General features: G+C 40.5%; 1 protein-coding gene across 3 annotated transcripts in view; it reads left to right on the forward strand.

The window, feature by feature from the left end:
• rnf216 (ring finger protein 216) overlaps positions 1 to 16,425 on the forward strand; it is a 187,634-nt gene that overhangs the window by 149,721 nt on the left and 21,488 nt on the right. The window lies entirely within an intron of this gene.

The following is a 16,425-nucleotide window of genomic DNA, read 5'->3' on the forward strand; positions in this document are numbered from 1 at the left end:
ATTTCAAAGTATAGGTTCAATTAGCTATGTTAATTCGTGATGCATCCTCATTACAGTGGAATGGATGTCTAATATCAGGAAAATTAATCTTCCTTATCTACTCAATAATAGCAGTGGAATTCATTCCTTCTATCGATAGACACCTGTGCTTTCATCATAAAACTGCAACAGATGGCCTTTTTGTTGCAAAGTATGCAGTCAGTTTGGCTCAGGTTCTGAAATTGTTGTAAAAACATTCTGTGCATTGGAGTTTCAATGTTTTTATGATGCAGCCATTTCACATTGAACATGAGAAGGACATGTTAGATGAAGAGGATTGGAAGGAAGCTTGTGTGAAGCATAAAACAACGTGTACCACTGAGGAAGAAAAGCCTATTTCTGTGCTGTACATTCTATGTAATTAAGATGATTGTTCACTCTAAACTCAGAGGTAGTTTGGTGTTTTGTCAAACAAGTTCCTGGGCTCTTGTGTTGTTCAAAACCTGACCCCGAGGTTTTGTTGTGACAGTCAGGACTTTTGTCTACTGTGTTATAGCAATGACAGCTTGCATTCATTGAAAAGGACAATTCTGGGTGCGGAGGTCATAGGGCCCAAGATATTACAGAGCTGAGATAGAGGCCATGGGAGTATTTAAATACAATGATGAACATTTGAGCTGCTGGACAACCAGGAACCATAGTAGATCAGCAAAGAAAAAGTGCTTTGCAAGAAGGATTTTGTGGGATAGGATGTAGATAGTGTTCTTGTACAAGTATCCAGAAGACTGACCAAGAAAGCAAATAGAATAATTGAGTTTGGAGATGGTAAAGGCCAAAATGAGGGCCTCACTGGAAGATGGAGTGAGGTAGGTGGTTGGTTGAGTCAGACCCATGTTACTTTTAAGCATTTTATCATTTTATAAACAAATCAGATTGAATATTCTGTACAGTGGATCCTTTGTTTTCTGCTGTAATGATCTTGCAGCTAACAATAATGTAGCCAAATTAATGTAAACAAGTACAGTACAGGTAACTAAAGGTATATATTGTATTATTCAGCAAGAAAAGCAGATTAGCTATAAAGACACGTTAGAAAGCTGCACATCGAAGCATGACCTCACACAAGCTCTGCCTGTGAAAACTGGCAATCAGGGCAGTTCATAATTAAGAATATTTTACTGTATATTATGCCAAATAATGTATATAAAGAGGAATAGTTGGGGGCACTACAATGTCCCTACTGTGTCTGGGAAGTTGAATTTCTATACATTTTAGGCCAAGTCTGACACATACAAGGGGGAAGAGAATTCAGCTAACCAATTTGGGCATTTCAAGTAATTGGTTCCCACACAGATGCTTTAATACATTTTAAATGACAGACTCATTCTTTAGATCATTGAAAGCATAATGGAGTTTGCATGACTGGTCTTATTGTTTGGCAGTAGCTGACCTTACTCAGTTCTTGCATGAAAAAGCCTCTTATACTGATTATGTGCTAACATATTGCTTTAAAGGGTCCTAATTGAGGACATATGGGAACTTTTCTAATGAAATACAGCTAAGAAATTTTCTGTGTGAAAAATAACCCAGCCCTTTTTTGTGGTTGAGTTGTTTGGTGATTTTCTGTTATTTTTACACCTTTGCTTCATTTTCACAAAAGCTTGGTAGCCACAAAAAGGAAACTGGTGATGGCTTTTGTCAAAAATTGTTGGGATCCATTTTAAGGCTATTTCCATTTACATACCAAAATGCGCAACATTATTTATTGCAATGGTATCTGTTCTTTACAATTACAGAGCGGAGCTGTTTGCAGCACAGAAAGAGGCTATTCAGCCCATTTTATCTATGCCAGCTTTTTGTTAGAACAATCCAAAACAAACACTATTGCTCCAACCTTTTCCCTACAATATTGTATATACCACTGCTTCAAATATTTATCCACTTCCCCCTTAAAGAAGGCAGAAGTCCCCTTCCTTAACTGCCCTCTGTAGCAAAGCCTTTCATACCCCAACAACCTGCTGTGCACTGCTAATTGTATTCTCTACATATGAGCCCAGAGATATTTGTGCCATTCCAGTGTCCTGGCAGTCTCTTTGACCAGCCAATACTCATGGGCATTTTTAATGACTGGCTTAATGTGGCAACAGCATCTTTCTCTTGTTCCACATTCTGCAAGGTACTTATATACCCCTCACTATGTAAGTGCAATTCTTATTTTAGAAGGGCTTTGTACAGTACTTTACTTTTATAAATATTTATCCCTATTTTCACTCATCTTTCTTTGGCTAAGTGTTTTAAAATCCTTGTTTGAATTATTTCCAGCTCCTCAATGCACCTCATTTTCCCACATAATTTAGTCCTTTCTTTACTGGGTCATTGAGAAATATTTAAAATAACAAAGGGTCTCAAAATGACCTGCACTAGGTCCATTTTGCCCCCCCCACCCCACAAAACCCTTGAATAATTCTCATTTGTAATCATTTTTTGTCAGGCTAATTTGACTCTTGTAGCTCAGGAAGGGACAAATTGGAAACAGTGTGTGTGTTTGAATTTTCCAGAGTTTATTTTGCCCTTTGATATTTTTGTTAATACTTCCCAGATTTTCTCTTGTGCCACACTTTTATTTTCAATTAAAGCTGGAAAGTCTGTTTTGGCCATATAGAATGATTTAGAACTTACAGCATAAGAACAGGCCATTCAGCTGAACAGGCCTATGAGAGTGATTAAGCTCCATGTGGACTTTCAACTACTACTATTGAATAGCTATCTCTTATCACCATGTTTCATGGGGTGTATTTTCTAATTTTTTTATAGGTGTACATACTCTTCCAGTTCTAAAGCTTTGAAAATGCAAAATGTGTAAACTGACAGCATTATATTCCAGATCCTTCTGTATTGACTGCCAATCTTTGTTAACAAGTTTCTGTAGAGACTAAAGCCTTGATTTTGCATTACAGTATTTTAGCATTTATTATGAGCAGGTTATTGCCAGTATTTGAAGCTGATCAGAAAAAATGATCAGATTTAAATCTGTTGCTGTATGTAAATGTGCTTTGCATAACTATTAAACCACACATTTACAGTTATCAGTGCTCTCTTTTGCTAGTTGGTGTCTTATGTGGTCTTAGCCAATTTGTGTTGATCTTTTTGTTGAAAGCGTTCACTCATTTTTACGCAAAAACCAATGAAGATAATCCCACATCAGCCCCAAGTTGCTAATGGCACTCACTGCAGGTGCCTTGGCATTTTGCCATTCTACTGTTGAGTAGTCAACATCAGTGCCTTCCTCGTGAGCTGATGCATGGAATCTGCATTCATTTGGGAATGGTGATGGCAGGAGCTCTAGTAATTGACTGTTGCCTTTTTGAACAGGTTCCAAGTTCAGAAGCTCAAAACAGCAGGATAAATCAAAGCTTACACATTTTGGCAGGTGCTCCTTTAAGACCATTCCAGGGCCAAATGCTACTTGACAGATTCAAATTCATTTCTGAGCGAGTCAATGAGTCTGGACAGTGGGTCTTGTTAGAATATTGTCTATGAACCCTTTCTCTTTATATCCTATTTTTTTCCACTAACATCAGGCACATGGTACAGTTGTGCAGTAGATTTCAAATAATGTCACTCTTCCAGAAACACATTTTCCTGGGAAAGTAGCACTTTGATACAGCTTTGCCCTGCTTTGTGAAGGCTTTTTTAAAAAGCTAATGTGTACAAGGACATCTCTGCAGGTCGTAGTTTTATTTTTATTATTTTTACATGTCTTGGTTGTCTTTGCCTCTTCCATGGCAGTGATTTTTAAGCCACTTCTGTTGAGGTTATCCACTCAACTTTAACATGGTTCTACAGTGTAAGTTAGGAAATTGCCACAACTCATTCAAAAAGATTTTTAGCATTACATGTCATTCTGTTTGCAGTCTGTAGGTTATTGCACCCTAGTTAGAATAAGGCCCATTCTTCAGAGAGCATTAGTCTTCGAAGAATGTATATGAGGAAACAAATAGAACTTCCCTGATGACTCAGTTGTTTAAGCAGCAAGTAGCTGAGCTTTATAGACGGGAAGGTTTTGGGTTTAATCACTGGTCTGTATTTTACTAATGCATCTTTGTTCAGGTAGTAGTAGAGGTGCTACAGTACAGCCTGGGTAGGTCTTAGGTTTGATCCTGGATCTATGCTACATTCACTGATCTTAAGTAGGCCAGCAGTGAGCACCAGTTGGGCTAGGAGGCCCAGTGAATTGCATGTAAGGACAAAATTGGACTGCCTGTGATAGTCCCTAAACGAGATGCCTGATCACACCTGCTAAGTAGACTGAAAAATAAAGTTTGGTCACTTGAGTGAGGTACAGGAATGAGACTGGTGCCATACAGCAAACAAGCAAAATTGAAAGAGTTCAGTAATGTAATGGAAATTGTTAACAGTGCTGCTGTCTAATTTTGAACAAGAGTGTGCACTGCATAGCCTTGCGCAGCTGTGTTGAATGCTGAAAATTCCTACGAACCTGAAGTAAATAGAAATGTCCCAAAAGACCACCTTGAAATAAACGTCAGCAGTTATAGTACATAGTAGTGTCATATGTGATACTATTTGTAGTCATTTAGAGCATCAGGCAGCTGCCTTGGGAACTTGTGTAATACCCGCTTTTTAAATAAAAAATTAAATTCCATTTAAAGGCTCCCAGCTGCAAGAGTGACTCGTGTTCATGATCTCTCAGTGCTGCCAATTGATGCAGGTTTATTCTTATATTGTTTTACATACCTGGGTGATTTGCCTAAAATCTGTCCTGAAACAGTTAAATCCTGCAGTACAAGATCAAGTGTTTCTCCTAACCTTTTGTTGATCATTCCTCACGAGGGAGGGAGAGACTCCTCCACATAAGCATATGTTATTTGTTATGTTTATGTTGCTATCAATGAAACAGTTCTGTTGTTTCAGTGCAGTGTCTTTGATTATCGCGACGACAAATTCAGTTCTGAGGAGACTCATAGCACTGCAACCTGCTAGCCACGTTTGTCAGTTTTCATCAGCTCCACAACTTACCCTGCAAAATTCTTCAGAGAAAAAGCAAAAAACTCTAGAATTTTAATTTTCCTTATTGAGATACAAACATGTCAAATGAAAACAGGAAATGCTCAGCAGACCTGACAGCATCTGTGGCCATAGAAACAATTAATGTTTCAGGTTGGTGACCCTTCATTAGGACAGAATGTTTTGAGATGTAACAGTTTTTAAATTGAGCAGGGAAAATAGGGAGAGGAGGAAAGAACAAAAGGGAAAGCCTTTGATCGGGTGAAAGGTGGGAGAGATTAAATGATGCAAGGGATGATAGTGAAAGGCAAAAAGAGATGGTAGTGGGATACATTTTTTTTAAATGTCTAAAGGAGCTGCAAATGGGAAGGCAGAATCACCACCAATAGTCACCATCCAAAAAAATGGAGGCAGGGATTATGATTTAAAATTGTTGAGTTCAAAAGGCTGTTAAAAGTGCTTAGTTGAAAGATGAGGTGCTGTTCATGCAGCTTATACTGAGCTTCACTGGGACTGTGGAGGAAGCTGGTCAGGGTAGAAGTGGAGAGGAGAATTAAAATGACAGGCAACCAGAAGGTCAGGGTTATGCTCGCCAACTGAACTTTTTTGCGGAGTATTTCCAGAATTTCCTGTTTTTATTTCAGATTTCCAACTTGTGCAGTCCTTCATTTTTGTACAAATTCATAAAACGGTGAGCATTAACCCAAATATTAAACACCACCATATTTAAAATACCTCATGTTAGTCCAAAAAGAGCTAAAAACACTTTATAGCCTACTCCCCTGTGTCCTGCAGGTTCTTCCCACTTTATCCACCTTCTGAATAATTTCTACAACTTTTTCATTAGTTTGCAGGGGCAGCTTTCAGGTAGATTTTCCAGTATGAAATGAGCGTTACACCAGATCAAAGTAAAATGTGTTAAACCCAGTTTTGCTTCACAATTAGATTTTTTTTTTGCATAACTTCAGGCACAGATTTGTACACGTGCAGTGATCACAGTGACTGCCGATAGTGGAAGATTAAATTTTGGGTAAAATATGACATGAAATTTCACAGGAGCCATACAGAAAATACATATGTTAAGTTAGGGGAAAGCAGTCTTTGTAGACTGAAGTAAGACCCAATCCAATGTCAGTCCTGGGGAACTCACCCTTCAGCCATGCTAAGAGAAAAAAATTAAGTGAAAGAAATTCAAAATGCAGGTGTGATTTGCATGTAAATATCCATCAACTGACTCCCCATTTGACTGCTAAAGGAAATGTGATACTCGTTTAAGTTGTTACAAAAGAGGATGCCTGTCTTGCCACCATTATCGTAGGTCATTAGTGTAGCATGGCTAGAAAGAGATGGTGGCAGGTTTCAGCCTGCAGCTGGACAGTACTGTCATTAGATGTCCTCTGCTCCACGATGGCTGTAAGTTTAGTAACAGATGGCACATATCTGCATCTCTAGCTGTCTACTTATCCAAACCCTGTGAAGACTGTCGCTTACAGGTAACGCGCTGCTTGCAGTACCACTAAGGTAGTGACATACCATGATTAATGCATTTAAAAGAAGCATCCCAAATTACAATTAGCTAAGCGTTCATGCATCTTCATGGCATTCAGTTTGTTACCTCAGCTTCCATTGGGGACAGGGCCCTCTTACAAATGCCAATCCTCTGCAATGTATGTACACTGTGCAGTTACATGCATGAGAGTACTAGTGGGTGAGTACAGAAAACATATGCAGTCTTACCTGTCACATTCCTCCATTTGTTTCCCCACATCCTTTGCAAAGATCAGATAAGGGAAATTCATTGATAGCTATAATGGTTAAAAAAAGTGCAACTGGCGTAGAAGCTCATGAGAAACTCAAGTGCCAACAGGCAAGAAACTGTCAATAAATCATCCTTGGAGCATAGCAAAGGACAAAGATGGACTGGAAATAAGGGCTCTGAATTGGGGGAAGGCCAAATTTAATACGATAAGACAGAATCTGGCCGAAGTGGACTGGGAGCAGCTACTTATAGGAAAATCTACATCAGAGCAGTGGAAGTCATTCAAAAAGGAAATAGAGAGAGTGCAAGGCCAACATGTTCCCATAAAGGTGAAGGGTGGGCCCAACAAGTACAGAGAACCCTAGATGTCGAAGAATGTGAGGATTGGATAAAGAAAAAAAGGGAAGCTTATGGTAGATACCGAGGACTGAAAAGAGCAAAAGCCCTAGAGGAGCATAGAAAGTGCAGGGGGTTACTTAAAAAAGAAATTAGGAGAGCAAAGAGGGGGGCATGAAAAAACACTGGCGGGTAAAATAAAGGAAAATCCAAAGGCGTTCTATAAGTATATTAGGAGCAAGTGGATAATCAGGGAAAGAGTAGGGCCCCTTAGGGACCAAAGTGGCAATCTGTGTGAGGAGCCAGAAGATGTAGGTGAGATTTAAATGAGCACTTTGCATCAGTATTCACTATAGAAAAGAATGATGTAGGTTTAGAAATCAGGGAGGGGGACTGTGATATACTTGAACAAATTAGCATTGAGAAGAAGGAGGTATTAATGGTTTTGGCGGGCTTAAAAGTGGATAAATCCCCAGGCCCAGATGAAATATATCCCAGACTGCTGTGGGAGGCAAGGGAGGAAATTGCAGGGGCCTTGACTTTAATTTTCATATCCTCTCTGGCCACTGGAGAGGTGCCGGAGGACTGGAGGACAGCTAATGTAGTAGCATTATTCAAGAAGGGTGCTAGGGATAAACAAGGGAACTATAGGCCAGTGAGTCTAACATGAGTGACAGGGAAACTTTTGGAAAAAAATTCTGAGGAACAATTAATCTCCTATTGGAGAGGCAAGGATTAATCAAGGATAGTCAGCATGGCTTTGTCAGGGGAAGATCATGTCTAACAAATTTGATTGAATTTTTCAAGGAGGTGACTAGGCGTGAGTAGTGTAGTTGATGTAGTCTACATGGACTTCAGTTAGGCTTTTGACAACGTCTCGCATGGGAGACTGGTCAAGAAGGTAAGAGCCTATGGGATCCAGGGCAAATTGGATCCAAAATTGGCTTAGTGGCAGGGGGTGATGGTCAAAGGTTGTTTTTGTGACTGGAAGTCTGTGTCCAGTGGCGTACTGCAGGGTTCGGTGTTGGGTCCCTTGCTGTTTGTAGTGTACGTTAATGATCTAGACATGAATGTAGGAGATATGATCAGTAAGTTCACAGATGGCACGAAAATTGGTGGTGGTAAGTAGCGAGAAGGAAAGCCATAGGCTACAGGATGATATAGACGGGCTGATCAGATGGGCAGAACAGTGGCAAATGGAATTTAATCCTGAAAAGTGTGAGGTGATGCATTTTAGGAGGCAAGGAAGTACACAATGAATGGAGGTACCCTAGGAAATACAGATGAGAGGGACCTTGGTGTGCATGTCCATTGATCCTTGAAGGCAGCAGGACAGTTGGTAAAGTGGTTAAGAAGGCGTATGGGTTTCTTGCCTTTATTAGTCGAGGTATTGAATACAAGAGCAGAGAGGTTATGATGGAGCTGTATAAAGCGTTAGTTAGGCCACATCTGGAGCACTGTGTGCACACTATAGGAAGGATGTGATTGCACTGGAGAGGGTGCAGAGGAGATTTACCAGGATGTTGCCTAAGCTGGAGCATTTTGGTCATAGAGAGAGACTAGATAGGCTAGGATTGTTTTCCTTAGAGCAAAGGAGGCTGAGGTGGGGGGACCTGATCAAGGTGTACAAAATTATGAGGGGCGTAGATAGGAAGAAACTTTTCCCCTTAGTGGAGGGGTCAATAGCCAGGGGGCATAGACTTAAGGTAAGAGGCAGGAGGTTTAGAGGGGATTTGCGGAAAGGTGTTTTAACCAGACTGTGGGTGGTATCTGGAACTCTCTGCCTGAAAGGGTGGTAGAGGCAGGAACTTTCTCAACACAACTGTACCATTACCTAGCAACCCAGCACATCCACTTTACACAAATGTAATTATGAATGGAAATCCTACACATGAATCTTGGTAAGTTACATATTTGTACATATTTCAATTAATCAACCCCCCAATCCTGTGCCTTTCTTGAGATACATTTCCTGCCCTGTGCATTTTTTTTAAAAGAGTCAACCACTTTGCTGAGGGTCTGGAGTCAGATGTAGGCCAGACCGAGTAATGACAGCAGATTTCCTTCCCTAAAGGACATTAGTGAACCAGATGGGTTTTTACAACAATTGACAATGGTTTCATGGTCATCTTTTAATTCCTGATATTTATTGAATTCAAATTCCACCATCTCCCGTGGTGAGATTCGAACCAGATGCCCGGAACATTACCCTAGGCCTCTGGATTACCAGCCCAGTGACAGTACCACTACGCCACCGCATTCCCTAGTGTAATGTAAAGCCAGGTTTTTTTACTCAGTTTTTCAGTTGGCCTTGTCTAATTTATGTCTGTAAATTGGGCAGACCCAGCTGAAAAATCAAAGCTACTAATTTGTGTTAAATATAGGTACTTCAGCATGAACTGCACAGCTCCCTGGTGCTTCCCTGCATAAATGGAGAATATAACATAGTGCTAGATCCACACAAACCTGAAAGGCTTGGCCTTATATCACACACTGAACGCGGCCTCCTGAACTCCACTCAAGTTAGATGAGAGGAACAGGAATTGGCCATTCTGGCATTCAGTGAGACCATGACAGATCTCAGACTTCATTCCATGTGCCTGCATTTGTCCCATCAGTTAACAAAAATCTATCAATCAGTTTTAAAATTAACAATTGCTGGAGAGATTTGAAATGGAGACACCTATAGCATATGTGTTCATTAAGGACAGTCCTCCTGTCCACAAAAACCCATATACTGCAGACCAGACAGACAACCTGCTTTGCCATATCTTAGTTTTGATTATTTATATCCACTTTCTGGTTTGTATATTTTTTCCTTTCACTAACTTGCACCAAGCTCTAGAGTCCTGGGCAAAAGTTTTAAATACATACTACCTCAAGCTTACTCACGAACCACTACAAGTACTGGAGGTAAAAAAAGTCACTGAACTAGTAATTGAGAGACCCAGATTAATGCTGTAGAGAAATGGGTTAAAATCCCACCACAGCAACTGGTGGGATTTAAATTCAAAAAGTGAATAAATCTGGAATTGAAAACTAGTCACATTAATGGTGACCATGAAGCTATAATCGATTGTCGTAAAAATCCATCTGGTTCACTAAATATCCTTTAGGAAATCTGTCATCCTTACCTGGTCTGGCCTACATGTGGCCCAGACCCATGCAATGTGGTTGACTCTTAACTGCCCTCTGAAATGGCCTAGCAAGCCACTCAGTTCAAGGTCAATTAGGGATGGGCAAGAAGTGCTGGCCTTGCCAGCAGCACCCATACCCCATGAAAGAATTTTTTTTAAAAGTATCACCTCCTCTCCCACTGACTGAATTCCCACCTTCACCAAATTCCCAATGCAGTCTAATTACACTGCACTCTTTTAGAACCACTGTGTGTACCAGCAGATACTGTTTACTAAATTCTAAGTTAAATTCAAAATGTTAAATTAAATTTTATCTTGAAATATACTCATCCAATACTTAACAGAGAATTCTCAGTCTCACCAAAATCTCAGTTTTTACACACACAATTCGACTGCTTTCCTTTTACGACCATTCTGTGCAGCCACCTCTCAGGTAAGATTCCCAACTAAGGGAGGAGCAAAACCCTATCCATTGACCTTAGCTAGAGAGGCCTGGCATGTGGACACTTGTGGAGGGAGGGGGCTGCTGGGATCTGAATGGGCTCCCATAGTACATGTACAAGGAATTGTGCTTACAGATAGTTGTTGTTAAAATTCATGATTCCGGCCTTCAAGTTTTTGCCCCACAGAAGAAAAGGTTTCGGAGTGTTAAATCCTTTCATTTTATCATCCTTTTCTTTAGCCAAGAAACTTGTTAAAAGATGGTGGAGTACCATAAACATGTATGAAGTGCCAAACACAAAGGAATCAATTTGTAGCAGAAGGATGATGTAACATACCATAGATTATAGTGTATAAATCGACTCAGCATATGAGAAAACCCCATTTTTTCGGTGCCAAAATGCATGCTTTGGCCTACACTGTGTCTAAATTTTTTCAGCTAATAAATGCATGTTTAGGTCTATACTCATATTAGGAGTCTGCCTCAGTTTTTCAGCTCAAAAAATACATGTTTATAGTTATGCTAACGTTCTAAGTCAGTGTATGAGATCAATCAGGGGATGTGGGCTGTGTTGCCAAGATGATGAGCAGGAATTTAGGAGACAAGCCCACACTGAGCAGACCATGCATGGCAACCGATAATGGGAATGGGTCCTTCTGCAAAATGAATGAAGTACGAAACCAATTTTAAGCTAAAAGTCGTAACATCTGCTAACACATTAAATAACTGTGCTGCAGCGAGGGAATTTGATGTTAATGAAAAACTGGCGTGAGAATGGATGGAGGAGGAATCCACCCTGAAGAAGACGCCCAAGACCAAGTGCACCACGAGAACAGGGACCACCCCCTGGCCTGATCCTGAGAAGCATATATTGGAATGGGTCCTCGAAAATCATCAGAATCATTATATGGTCAGCAGAAATGTAATGCGTAAGTATGCTTGTAAGTGGGCCAAATCAAATCCTGAGTTCAGCAAAGATTTCAGAGCAACAGCTAGTTTGTGTAGCCGCTTTATGGGTGAAAATATCTAGTGTTGCAGCAGAAGACCAAGATCACTCAGACAACCAAAAGACCTCAATGCCAAAATTACTAGTTTCCAGCGATTCATCATCAGACAGTGGCAAAAACATGAATACCTATTAAGTCACATCAGCGACAGGAATGAAACGTCCATGAATTTCAGTATGTCTCTGCAAGCCATTCAAAGATCAATTTCCAAATGGTGACCACCTACACCAAAATTGGTGGTTCACATTTTATGCTCGGCACATAAGTTGACTCTCATTTTTGAAAGGATTTTTTGAAGCTTTAAAGGTCGATATATCAGCCCCGATGTATGGTAATTGCAGTAATTGTTACAGTTTGCTAGCTCTTTGTGTCGTAGGCTATAATAAATGGTTTGCAACTTTATTGTTAAAACTATAACTAAATTAGTTAATACCTTTTTAAATCCCTTTCTTACTGTGCAAGTTGTCTAGCTTCTCCTATTCTCTTGAAAGATTTCAGTCAGACCGCCTTCAAATACTTCAGATAGGACTCTTAATTTTAAAACTGTAGGCCACTGATACCCTGATGTAACAATAACTTGGGCCAAGAAATTCAAAAAGCTGCCAATCAAATATGGGCTTGAACAAATCACACCGCAGGTTTATATTTGAATGGAGTGGCATGGCTCCTTCCTCAAGCAAACTGCCTAATTGTTGCAACAGGGTACTGATTACTGGTTGATAAACCTGGTTTCCAACCCTTTAAGTATCATGACTGAACTTAAAAAAAATAGTTCAATACCAGACTAAGTCTTAGACAAATGTGCTTTATTTATATCACAAAAGGCTTCAGGGAGGGAGGAGCTGTGAGGCAGACGAATGCGGTGTTTGATGTCTGGATATAAGTTGAACAGAGTGACGGTTTTTTGAATGGTTTGGTTCCAGCTGAGAGAGTGGTCAGGGAGCATAAACTGCCTAAACATTTGAAGCAAAGTACAAGTATGTGGGGAGAGAGCGCAGCCAAAACAACTTTGGGCTGCTTTTTTAAAGAGCTGGCACAGAAACAGTGGGTGGATTTCCCGGTCTTGCTTGCAGCAGGAATCGTCACGGGTGGGATGGAAAATTCGGCGGATTAGCAAAAGGTCCGTTGACTTCAGGCGGGAGTTTCCAGCCCCACGGCGGGCAGGACCAGAAAATCCCAGCCAATTTGTCACATGGTCTCCTAATGTACTGAAAATACCTCTAGTTCTAGTGAAGAACAGAAAACCAGCTTAATGATCCAAACCACACTGCAAAAAACCCTAGAATCTGTGGGACAATAGGTGAATTCAAGAAGTTTTATAATAGTGCCCATGACAGAAATCCTTTAGGGCAAAGTATCACCCTTTATTGTGCTGCCACATCTGAAGCAGAAACTAAAATGGTTACTCCTTCACCTAAGTTGAACCAAGAAACCTTTAGGCCTTGGGCGCCAAACACAGTACACAGCTTGTGAGACCTCAAAATAAATTTGTTCCAAACCTTATCCACCATCAGAGTTAGCAGATGATTCATCAGTGATCTGAGTAGCACTGATAATAACACATTCAGTATGTGCATAGTGGCTGACAATCTGCAACTTCTGGATGCCTGGTACCCAATATCAATACATCTCAGCACCCTTTAATCTCCAGTTTTTCCTGGTATTTCTCATGGAACTGGCATCTAGTTTTAGGCTGGAAGAGTATTTAACTGTGGAACATTTAAGAAAGTTACTATTCAAGCCCTGGCTTCTATTCAAAGCCCCAATATTTTTATTTCAAGTTTATGTTCTTCATAGATGGGTAATATAAAAGCTCCTAACTAACCCTGTGGAGCATTTCTGCAGTCCAGGATGTAATTTAGTTTGTGGAATTATAAATGTGAAATCAACATTGATCTGATTTAATTAGGTAATATGGGGAGGAAACAAGTTTGTTACAAGGCTATCTCTCAACTGCATTCTATCACTCATTGATTTAAAGTTCAAAGTTGTTTTTTATTTTCACAGTGTGGCTTTCAAAAAAAAAGTACACTCAGAACAGTATATTCCTGAAATAAAAGCAAAAATACTGCAATGCTGGAGATCTGAAATAAAAACAGAAAATGCTGGAAAAACACAGCAGGTCTGGCAGCAGCTGTGGAGACAAAAACAGTATTAGCGTTCCAAGTCCGCATGACTCTTCGGAGCTAAAGAGAAGTAGAAATGTGATTAAATTTATGCTGTTTAAGAGGGGGTGGCACAGGTGGAACAAGATAGAAAGTACAGGGATAGGAGGGAGCTAAGAAAAGATTGACAAAGATGTATTGGGCACAAGACAAAGGGAGTGTTAATGGTAGTGGTAAAGACTAAAGAAGGTGCTCATAGTAGTAGCATAAAGGTAAGTTAGCAGAAGGTGTTAATAGCAGAACAAGCTTGCCGCTCGGTGAAAGTGAAACATAAAAACAAGTGACAGATGGCCCTGTGTGGGGTCCGGGGGTGGGGGGGGGGGGGGGGGTGGTGCGAGAGGGAAGGATATTAAAAAAAATGAATAAATAAATAGGAAAATATATATTTTTTTAAACGGATTAAAAAAGGAGCCATGATGGACGAGAGTTCGTGGTCTGAACTCAATGTTAAATCTGGAAGGCTGTAAAGTGCCTAATGGGAAGATGAGGTGCTGTTCCTCCAGTTTGCATTGAGCTTCACAGGAGTATTACAGCCAGCTAAGGACAGACATGAGAGCAAGATGGTGTGTTGAAATGGCAAGCAAAAGGAAGGTCTGGGTCATGCTTGCGGACTGAGCGAAGGTATTTTGTAAAGCAGTCACCCAGCCTGCGTTTCGTCTCCCCAATTTATTTTTATTGTTCATTTTTTTCTCAACCGCCCCTCCCCCACACAGCCATCCGTCACTTGTTTCTATGTTGTGTTTTCACAGAATGCTGACCCTTGTTCTGCTATTAACACATTCTGCTATCTTACCTTTATGCCACTATCAGCACCTTCTTTAGACTATACCCTTACCATTAACACTCCCTTTGTCTTGTGTCCGTGGCATCTTTGTCAATCTCTGCTTAGCTCCCATCTATCCCTGACTTTTGCTTGCTCCACCTGCTCCACCCCCTCTTGAACAGTATAAAATCCAACACATTTCTACTTTCTCTTTAGTTCTGAAGAAGAGTCATAAGGACTCAAAACATTAACTCTGTTTCTCTCTCCACTGATGCTGCCAGTCCTGCTGAGTTTTTCCAGTACTTTGTTTTTATTTCAGTATAATCCTGAGCATGTAACCTCCAGCACTGATAATTCATCACTGTAGTTTCATTGTTATGATTACATATAGCTTTCCCAGCTGCTTTCAAAATCTTCCTGCATAACACACTTTCCCAACTGCCTTCCTCAGATATCTAATTGGTTAGGCACAAGGAGAGAAAAAAAAGTCAACCAGATTGATAAGTATTTCTTTCCACTTTTTCTTTTTTGTCCTTTTGGTCACCTCCACATGAGCATTTGGTGCCATTCTGATTTAGACAGACATCACCACCTTGGTCATATTGTCACTTGGTCAGTGTCGTGGAAATCCCTACCGAACAATGTTGAGAGTACCACCATCACAAGGGCAGAAGTGCTTCAAGGAGAAGGCCCACCACCACAGGGCAACTAGGGATGAGCATTAAAATTCTTCTTTTGCCGCATCATCCACAACCCAAGGACGTATTTTTTAACGTTGTGTCATTTGTAATTTTTATTTTCATTGGATAGTTGGATATAGTTGTATGAAAGTGGAAGTAATGGCTAATTTTAAAAATGAAATCCTAGTTATGTTGGTCTCGGCCTTTATTTGAAGATGTCAACTGCAGGACAGTGGCAAGTTTGATTGAGTGTATTGTCACGAAAGGGTGCAAGACATGTCTTGCTGTGTCTTAAGTGGCTAACTGTTCTGATAATTATATACTCAAGATGAGTGGAGTTTTTAGGATATACTGCACAGTAACAGGCCATTCGGCCCAACCAGTCCATGCTGGTGTTTGTGCTCCGTTTGAACCTCCTAAATCTATCAGCGTAACCGTCTATTCCGTCCTCCTTCATATGTTTGTCTAGCCTCCCCTTGAATGCTTCTATACTATCTGCTTCAGCCACTCCCTGTGGTAGTATGTTTAACATCCTCACTATTCTCTGGGTAAAGAAGTTTCTTCTGAATTCCCTATTGGAGTGAATAATCCGTGAAGTGGTGTGCACTATTTTAATGTCCCAGTCTCCCATCTCCAAGAAAGTGATCATCAGCTATTAAAGTGTCAACACATAATCACTGAAATACTGGCTGTGGGCAGCTGTAACATTTGATGCCTGATTGCAATCTGGTGCTGTTGACATGGGCTGCTGCACCCAAATGCCCTGTTCACACAATGAGCTGCTGCAACAGTAATGGCCTTGTCACCTCCACAAAGCTGCTGCTCAAAAGCGAACTGATTTCAGTTTCAATAGCAATGCTTCAAAAACAAATAGATTTCTTTGTTTCCCTTTCCTCCCTCGGCAAACATTTTGGCACATTAGTGTGGAGTTGTGTGCCATGAAGTTGTGCCCTGTAATTCCCAACCTGCAGAGATAAGGTGCATCCGCTATGATGGAAAGGAAAATTTGCAGGAAGTATTATCATCCTCTGCCTCTTAGTATGCTGGGCCTCAGCATTAATTTGACTTGCATATTAATTTGGTATCTTTTGTCCTAACATTGGTATGTGTCTCTCCAGCAATGGTAACAGGA

This window comes from Cetorhinus maximus, chromosome 15, assembly GCF_964194155.1.
Source record: "Cetorhinus maximus chromosome 15, sCetMax3.hap1.1, whole genome shotgun sequence".
Classification (NCBI taxonomy): domain Eukaryota; kingdom Metazoa; phylum Chordata; class Chondrichthyes; order Lamniformes; family Cetorhinidae; genus Cetorhinus; species Cetorhinus maximus.